Here is an 8,603-nt window from a genome sequence, read left to right on the forward strand (position 1 = left end):
TTTCTCATTTGTGTACGAGATGAGTTTTTAGATGCTGAAACGTTGGGTAGAGTGTTTTACATGTGTGATGAAAAGTGTCTGTAATAACCCTTTAAGCAACATTAGCCTACCATCATGGTTGTATTTACATAAACATGGCATAATATTTAAAACTAATGTGATAGCTATGCCTAATCACTTTACTATTGCAATATGAGTTGGTAAAAGTATAATCCAATATACGCCCAAACAAGCTAATTAAACACGAAGAAAAGAGTGGAGATCTAGCTTTTCATATTTAAGTTATATTGATCTTTGTTTTCCTAAGACAAACCGTAAAACCCATTAAATATAAATGAATACTATTTTCTGTAAAAGACGAAAATTGTAAAAAGGAGTTAACAAAATTACATACAAATGCTTCGACTATAGTGCAAAGGAGTTGGTATACATTTACATTTGTTTATTGTTTTTTTTTCAACTAAGTTTAGGAGAAAAATAAATAACACATGTGTGACCAACTTTGCAATACTGGTTTGATTAACAAACGTTAAAATTGCACTCCCAAACAATTTACCCGTATTTATTTGTTTTTTAGAATTTTCTATTGTTTCTACGTTGATAAAACTATAGGTATGACATTAATAAATCCATGTATTATAACTAGAGATAATTTTATAATGTTACCTAAAATAACCAAACAAAATTATATTATTTGTTTTTTAGAATTTTCTATTGTTTCTACGTTGATAAAACTATAGGTATGACATTAATAAATCCATGTATTATAACTAGAGATAATTTTATAATGTTACCTAAAATAACCAAACAAAATTATATTTTATATTACATTGTCCATAAGTGAGATTTAATTTTGTAACGTTTTCGTTATGACGTATAATAAAACATAACTAAAATATTGGTGATATCTTTGTCTGAAATTAATTCAATTAAATGTTTTGTCAAAACAGCTAACTATTTTTTCAAGAAATCTAACAAAAAATAATCATTCAATAACACCTTTTTGAAGACAAGCAAAACTCAACAGGGACAATAGTTTCGTTTTATCAAATATTATCTCCGTGGTGAAATTATTCAGTTACGTAACCTACTTTTTAACTGATTAACTATCAACCAACAAAGCCCGTATATTATTCTGAATGTGCGTTGCCTAGACAATTGATGTTCCTCAAGTGAGAAAATGTCAGATAATAGTTCTGTAAAAATATTAGTTTTATAGTATTATGTAACGTTATCAGCTAAATTATACGACTTTTAATTTTAGTGAAATTTTTGAGTACAGTCTAAGCCAAAACTAGAATCAATATATTTTTGTACTCATACCTATACAAAATAGATGTGTATTATCAAACCTAGTTATCTTTAAAAAAAAAAAACTTAAGTACGACAACAATTTAAATTAAACCATAAAAACTTGAAGTTTTTAATGTAATTTATCTTATTTACTAACTTTATGTATAGGCACAAATCCAAATTCTTAAATTTCTTGAACAAGAGTGACAGTTTAATTAGTGGAAAATGGATAAATTTATACTCATTACGGGTCATGTAGGCATTAAATGATAATTATTTTTTTGAAGAAAAAGTGATATAATAACGATAATGTTTGTATTTCACACCTTAATTACTCTCCCAAGGAATCTACAATTTAATCGTGGAATTAGTAAATTTGTTGGGCAGTAAAATCGATTCTTGGTGACCTGCCAAATCGTAATGATTAATCCTGTTATTGCTTTCTCATTAGTTGCATGGATTGAAAAAAAAAACTATAGAATAATTTGTTTAATACTTTTTATTTAAATTAAGCTAAAAATTAATTTTACGTGTCATGGTTTGAATATTAAACAGCATTTAATTAGCGAAACACTTTCGCTTGGAGCACTGTTGTTGGGGAGCGGCTGTAGCTGACAGTGAGCTAAGGCAGTGAGTGATGGTGTGTAGTGAGGGTTGGCTTGGAGACCTCCCTCGATGCATAGGCAGGTTCCAGACAACAAAGGATGACCCTGAACCTTCGCGAAGGCGGAAGAATGGGGTGGGGGCATAGTGGTGAGGCGTTGGGCGGTGGGGGTGTCGAGGTGTGAGTGTGGGGGGGTTGGTGTTGGGGCGGGTGGGGGTAGCGTGAGTAAGCGGGAGGATCGTGAGTGAGCGGGAGGAGCAAGGGTTGGCTTGGAGACCTCCCACATAACTCGTGGTTTACATTTAACACTCTATTATATGTTGTAACCTTAGCAGAATATGTTAACGTAATAATGTTTCAGTCTGTTCTATTCTTAGTTTAAAACGAAACTATCTAAATGTGAGTAGCATCTTCTCTCTTCATAGTCCGCAAAGTAAAATAAACTAAACTATTGGACTTGAAAAACATACACTTTTCTTACAATTTTGTGTCATATGTATGCTATTTTCATAGTTTCATAGTTTTCATAGTTAGTCTATTACATCACTATTCCTACCACTTTTTCAGTTGGGTTGGTCGTTCAAACAGTCTGGTAGGTAAAACGGTTAAAATATTTGAAATATGTGAAATACTGCTCTCTGATTGGTCAAAATAAGCTAACATCCTATTGGTGGTAAATAAGTGTGCGCTATGGGGAGAACAAAGAATACAAGGGATGAGTGGGGGCCGCTTGGAGAGCAGGTGTTGGGGAGCAGCTGCGGCTGACAGTGAGTGATGGTGTAGGGAGGGTTGGCTTGGAGACCTCCCACAATGCGTAGGGTGGTTCCAGACAACAAAGGATGACCTTGAACCTGCCCGATGGTGGTAGGGGTTAGCGACGGGGGTGGGGGTGGCGCTGGGGGTGGGGGTGGCGTCGGGGGCGAGGGTGTCGGGGGCGGGGGCGTCGGGGGCGGGGGTGGCGTCGTGTGACGTCAGCCGCTCACTGCCGCTCAAGCCGCTCACTGCCGCCGGAGCCGCTAAATCCCTCTACTTACGTCATGCATGAATGATGAGTATTTTAGTTAAGTTAGTTTTATTAGATTGCTCTTACACGTGTATTTGTGTATTGTAGTTAAATGAATAAAGTTATATGAAATGAAACATTCATCAAAAGGGTAATTGCTTCATTGCCAAAGGGGTGGGTCTTTTAATGAATTACGTGCTTATTTAAGCTTATTTAACCAGCTATGACAGCTATGAAATATTTATTTAGTTCTTAACTCTCTTCTAACCCTGTTTTTTGTTACCTTATACCGTATGCATTACAAATGTACACCGCAATGTAGGCCTATTACAAATCGGGACAAAACTCGGCGTATTTAAACTTAAAAAGTGAGTGAAGGATGAGTGTTGAATGAAGGAAGATGCGTTGTGTAAATATTTCACTGACTTAGAACAGCTATTTATTTGTCAATCAGGACCATTTATTAAAAGCTCCAGCATCTATCTATCTATATATTAATAGGCAAGCATGTTTCTTTAAAACCTTTTTTCTCAGCTCGTGTGCATCGTAGGGAAAATCTACGCATACCGTTGGAAAGCTATTTTCCTGTAGGTGTGCAGAATCCCTTTATAAATTTAAATAGGCTCAAAGATAAGCACAAAAAATGAGTTTAAAAATTTGAAAAAATTAACATGGATCTTATGCGTTGCTATGCTGGTTACGAAATAACAACGAAATATAAACAGAAAATCAAAACAAATGGAGGAAACTCCAATCACATGTTTTATTTACAGTGTGGGGTGAAAATAGATAAGTGAGTACATTACATATTTTTGGTCGAGTTTCGACCACTGGACGACCTCTCGTCTATTTAATTATCAAGGAAAGCTGGGTCCAGTTTAGAACCATTACAATGTTTGTAACTTTTCTCAGGGCCGAACCGGCAACTCTTTGATTTCTAGAGGCTTTTATAAGCCGACAATAATTTACACCATTTTATTAGTGTCTCTTCGTTGTATACATAATTCTATGAGGGCTCTGGCTGAATCATAAAAAACATAATGTACCGGTCGCGAGCAAAGTCCAAGGGGCCACAGAGGTATCGCTGCTATCACTACTCTAAAAAGTGAGAGTATGCCCTAATGAGAATTGGAAGATTAAAATAAAATAATAATTTCGATGCTAAAAAGCTTGAGTTTGGGGTTTATTTGACTATCAGATACAAATGTGTGTTTGTCTATTATGATTTTGAGCAATGATGTAGACAGTACGATGAGCGAAGCGCGAATAATACCTAGAATCCAAAATAGTCAATGCTAGAAGACAATGTCCGCGTGCCTCCTCCCTATTCCAATACGGGATCAAGTAACTTCAACGCGTCTCTTTGTTCTTAACACTTCCATTGAAATCACGCGATTCACCATTAGATAAGTCTAAAAGGCTGAAAAAGAACTAAGACAACTGTTAGAACATAATTAAAATTCAAAAGGCAAAAACAACTTAAGATTAGACTTAATTAAGGGACGGTGACACACTACAAAATCCTCAAAAAATATTTATGAGGACCGAGAATATATAGTGTAAAATTGTCGCGACATTTATAATTCATAATCGCAAACAACTGCATAACCTTAAATGAAAATATACTACAGTAGGGCCTACACTTTTGTGGGGACATTGTGACATCAGTGTTATCCTCATTGTGTATTTAGCCTTCTCATGTCCACCTAAATCACGGGGAGATAAAACAATCCTCGTAGAATTAATTAGATCTAAAGCGGAAGTTTTAGTTTCAGTTTACCTGAAGGTAAAGGCAATAGATAAGAAGATAAGGCTGGTTACCATTCAACATATATCTGACCAGGCACACTTTGCTCACGCTCACTCCCTTTGGCCAGTCGTTACACCTGGTGACCGTTAGCATGGGGTGGCCCGTAGCTGTGATATTAGTAGCAATGATATCGACAGTGCTCACTAGTACCGTAGATTCCGAGCCACCTGAACTGATGGGTGTTGACACAAGACTTGGAGGCGGGGGTGACTGCTCTGCGTCAGGGAAGTCTGTAAGTATACATTAGTTTGATTTTGATTATTTTTGATTATATTAGACGCATACAATTCCAATTTATCTTATTAGATACATATGATCCTGACACACCACTGATATTATAACATAAGCAGCTATGTATCATAAACATATAAATCCGTCACAGGCCCGAAAGCAAACATGTTTGCATTATTATTTATACTAGTGTAGGATATCTATGTGTGTGCGGAACTGGTGAACTTAGGTCACCTTGATGTTTGACACTCGCCTGCGTACAGTAGGCCTAAAGTGAGCACCTACTTACGAATGACATCACCGACTCCTTTAAAAATTTAGGAACTCCCCATTGACCTTACTTTCTGTATAGGTTAGAGGCTGTTTGTATATTGAACAATCACTTATGTTTTATTGTGTATTTAATTTAGCGTGGCTTTGGCGGGTCAGCAAGGATAAGGACGAGCCCTAAAGAAGGAGCCCCCGTTGTTTTAAATTTGCTCGAAAGCTCTTCCTTAAATATTCACCATACACTGATTTATATTAGAATAAAATTGTGGCACTGGTAACAGAGAAACTTTCTGATGGCCTATACTTGCTTGCGTGGATGTTCGTTCATTGAGTAACCCATGTCTAACATGTTTCAGTGCGGTACGGGTGGTGGAGGAACCCCCTGTTGTCCTTCACTTGCCTGCGTGGCTGTTCCTCTTTTGAGTATCAACCTCTGTCTGTAAAGTGGCTTATACTCTACAACAAACCATTGGCGAGTGTAAGAAGATTGGAATTTTAAAATATTAAACTACACAAACTTGCAAATCTCTATGTCTTTATAATTTTCCCAAGCTAAACTGTTCAAATTAAAACTACAGAATCTTATAACTACTCTTGGAGGGAGGCCCTCAATCCAGATACAGATCTCGTCACCAATGAGACTTTCAAGATAAGCCTTACTTATTAATTGATTCAAATTCAACGCCAGTAATTCCACAGGTTTTACATTGTGAAAAGTCGTACAATTGTTATAGCAGTTATAACAAGTTTGTTTAGAAACAAGTGTAGGCCTACAGTGTACTCGTACTGTACTTTTAACACCGTCCATGAAATCCATTATATTTTAATATAAAGCCGCTCAAAGCTAGGCTTATGCTTCCATTTTTCTAGATGGGGAAAAATTTCCCATTGATATGTCTGAAATTATTATGAAATATTATAATAAAATAAATATTTAAAAAAGTTGTACGTTAAATATCTAGATTTTTGTACGGTAATTTCTGTTTTCCCCCCAACAGTAATATATATTTATATTGTTCCAACGATCGATTGCACGAGACCGGGATTGTTTTGCACATTACTTAAGGCTAGACCTAGGGGTTGTGGCTCTATCGAGTAGATAAAATCCATTGGAGATTTGGTGGGATTGAACCCCACCTCAGGGATCGAAGTCCCGCGCTCTAACCACTGGACCAGCTCGCCCCCCCCTTAGCCGTAATATAATTAAGTTAGCCAAAAATAAGGGAGTACAGTTTTAAGAAATTGTGTGTTGTTTTAAATTGCTGCCATAACTAAACATCCGTGAGTTCCTTGTAGACGTGTTCTGTCCTGTCTTATAAATTAGAAAAAATATAACGAACCAACGACTTAATACAGTACCCCAGCTTCATTAGTCGTCACAGCGTAAAACATGTGCTGAGTTACAGTATTTCACCCCCGTACGTTTGTCTAAAGAAGTGATTATATTTTTGAAATTTGCAACGGAATCGACTAACACTATTCATTGTAGGGACGAGTCTTTTGAGTTCGTAAAAGCAACGTAAAGGCAAAGGCTAAGCTTAAGTTTGTAAAACTCGTAACAAAATTGGAGTTTATTATTTTTGAGTACCGGTAATGAAATCTTAATTAAAATCTGAGCAAAATGGAAGCAGCTACAGTTTCCAAGTATCAAAATATCACACCACTAATGCATACGATATAGCTTGACAGTTGTATTTTATGCTGTTGTATTTTTATTACAGAGCTCGTTTATTTCCCGTGAGACGCTGACAGAAATAAGAGTACTTGTTTTAGAAATAACAAGTACTAGATGTCGTCCAGTGGTCGAAGACTCGACCAAGATTATGTAATGTACATACTGTTCTATTTTCACCCCACACTGTAAATAAAACATGTGATTGGAATTTCTTCCGTTTGTTTTGATTTTCGGTTTATATTTCGCTGTTATTTGTCACCAGAATGGCAACTCATAAGGCCCATGTTATTTTTAAACATTGTAAATCAATTTTTGTGCTTATTTTTTGGTTCATGGAAATTTTTTTAAATTCATTTTTGAGCCTATTTTTGTCTATTTTAATTTATGAAGGGATTCTGCACATCTACAGGAAATTATCTTTCCAACAGTATGCGTAGATTTTGAAAAAAGGGTTTTTAAGAAACTGGCTTGCCTATTTATATATAGATATTGTTCAGTCACAAATAAAGGTAATTCGAAATGGTGATAAAAATAATGTATGGTAGTATATGAAAATGATGAAGTCCTCAAGATAATTTAGAACAAGTTAATGTAGTGTACGATACATGGCTTTAATACTACAATACAATCTATTAACATGTAAACAACATTTTAGCGTAAACAATTCATTGATGGTTTGACAGATTTGTATTTAATGTTTACATTACTAAAATGTGCTCAATTATTTCTGAAAGCAGACAGAAAAAACAATGTAAATATTACATGTGTGCTTTCCTGCTTTGTGTAGATGTTACGAAAAAACTTAAATACACGCTTAGTAATTAATGGTATATAACTAATTAATTGTACTGCAGTTAAAACCCGGACATTTCCTGAAAACGGAAATCCATTACGGATTTACGGAACCAATTAAGTTTGAATAAATGAAAATTCAAATAAGTATTATGTTACCTATTTTTATAATCAGTTAGCATAAGTGGCATAGCCAATCAGCCTATCCAAGGTAAACGGATAGGGGTTACAATCCCTTTCCTCTTGACGAGAGGATTCTGCCGCTATCGCGGGAGATGATGATGTCTCCGTGATCGCGGAGGATATTTAATAATTCTTCGGTGGTCGCGGAAGATGATCATGACATCATCATTATCCCGGGGTATTTAAAGATTTTGCCACGATTTAGTATAATGTATTTTCCCCTTGAGAATTAGCGATGCGCCATAAGAATATATCAGTCGTGTGATATATATGTTATATATGTTATATATGATATATATGTTAAATTAGAACAATGATCCCTAATTTAAAAATAATATTATTTGTAAAAACACTGTAATACCGTGGGATTTAAAATAATTAAATTATAATGATCAGTTTAATAAATGTATGAGAACTAAATCAATCAAACATGTATCGTTATTTTCTGTAAAACAGTGACACGTGACCAAATATTTTAAAGGTATTATTCGAAACAAGTACAAGCACGACGACAAACTAGTTGAAAAGGTCAAATAATCGTTCGTCAACAGATAAATATACGCAATGTATTGTGTATACAGGGTTAGTTTTAAATGAGTCCCGTCAAATCATTGTAGAGTTTTTTTTTTTTTTTTTGTCCTAGGACGCTAGGCACGAGCCTGGGATTGTTTTTCACATTACTTCAGGCTAGACCTAGGGGTTGCGGCATTATCACTTGGATAAAATCCATTGGTGACTTGGC

Source organism: Macrosteles quadrilineatus, unplaced genomic scaffold (genome assembly GCF_028750875.1).
Source record: "Macrosteles quadrilineatus isolate MER2022 unplaced genomic scaffold, UCM_ALF_1.0 Scaffold_1__1_contigs__length_201487025, whole genome shotgun sequence".
In the NCBI taxonomy this organism is placed as follows: domain Eukaryota; kingdom Metazoa; phylum Arthropoda; class Insecta; order Hemiptera; family Cicadellidae; genus Macrosteles; species Macrosteles quadrilineatus.